General features: G+C 41.2%; 1 non-coding gene across 1 annotated transcript; it reads right to left on the bottom strand.

The window, feature by feature from the left end:
- Positions 1–494: 494 nt before the first annotated feature.
- Positions 495–602, bottom strand: LOC148570693 (small nucleolar RNA R71). Its single transcript, XR_015908361.1, has one exon. It is a non-coding gene; the product is annotated as a small nucleolar RNA R71 (small nucleolar RNA).
- Between the last annotated feature and the right edge of the window lie 744 nt (positions 603–1346).

Here is a 1346-nt window from a genome sequence, read left to right as displayed (position 1 = left end):
ACCCTGAATCTGAAAGGACTCTGAAGAGGAAACTAAGAGAAGCTAACTTACAACAATCCAGAGACAACCTTACAGAAATTTTCGGAAAGGAAGAGGAGATGGCAGCCGAAAATAATAATAATGCAAGGAGGATGCTTGGTGACTTTACTGCACCTAATTCCAATTTACATGGAAGAAGCATCTCCATCCCTGCCATTGGAATAAACAACTTTGAGCTGAAACCTCAATTAGTTTCTCTGATGCAGCAGAACTGCAAGTTTCATGGACTTCCATCTGAAGATCCTTTTCAGTTTTTAACTAAATTCTTGCAGATCTGTGATACTGTTAAGACCAATGGGGTTGATCCCGAGGTATACAGGCTTATGCTTTTCCCGTTTGCTGTAAGAGACAGAGCTAGAGTGTGGTTGGACTCTCAATCCAAAGATAGCCTGAACTCTTGGGATAAGCTGGTCACGGCTTTCTTAGCCAAGTTCTTTCCTCCTCAAAAGCTGAGTAAGCTTAGAGTGGATGTTCAAACCTTCAGACAGAAAGAAGGTGAATCCCTCTATGAAGCTTGGGAGAGATATAAGCAACTGACCAAAAAGTGTCCTTCTGACATGCTTTCAGAATGGACCATCCTGGATATATTCTATGATGGTCTGTCTGAATTAGCTAAGATGTCATTGGATACTTCTGCTGGTGGATCCATTCATCTAAAGAAAACGCCTGCAGAAGCTCAAGAACTCACTGACATGGTTGCTAATAACCAGTTCATGTACACTTCTGAGAGGAATCCTGTGAGTAATGGGACGCCTCAGAAAAAGGGAGTTCTTGAAATTGATACTCTGAATGCTATATTGGCTCAGAATAAAATATTGACTCAGCAAGTCAATATGATTTCTCAGAGTCTGAATGGAATGTAAGCTGCATCCAACAGTACTCAAGAGGCATCTTCTGAGGAAGAAGCTTATGATCCTGAGAACCCTGCAATAGCAGAGGTGAATTACATGGTTGAACCCTATGGAAACACCTATAATCCCTTATGGAGAAATCATCCAAATCTCTCATGGAAGGATCAACAAAAGCCTCAACAAGGCTTTAATAATGGTGGAAGAAATAGGTTTAGCAATAGCAAGCCTTTTCCATCATCCACTCAGCAAAAGACAGAGAGTTCTGAGCAGAATCCATCTAGCTTGGCAAATATAGTCTCTGATCTATCTAAGGCCACTCTAAGTTTCATGAATGAAACAAGGTCCTCCATTAGAAATTTGGAAGCACAAGTGGGCCAGCTGAGTAAAAGGATCACTGAAATTCCTCCTAGTACTCTCCCAAGCAATACAGAAGAAAATCCAAAAGGAGAGTGCAAA

Source organism: Arachis ipaensis, chromosome B3 (genome assembly GCF_059453495.1).
Source record: "Arachis ipaensis isolate K30076 ecotype BB chromosome B3, ASM5945349v1, whole genome shotgun sequence".
In the NCBI taxonomy this organism is placed as follows: Eukaryota; Viridiplantae; Streptophyta; class Magnoliopsida; order Fabales; family Fabaceae; genus Arachis; species Arachis ipaensis.
The sequence above is the reverse complement of the archived record's forward strand: the minus strand, read 5'-3'. Positions and strand labels throughout refer to the sequence as shown.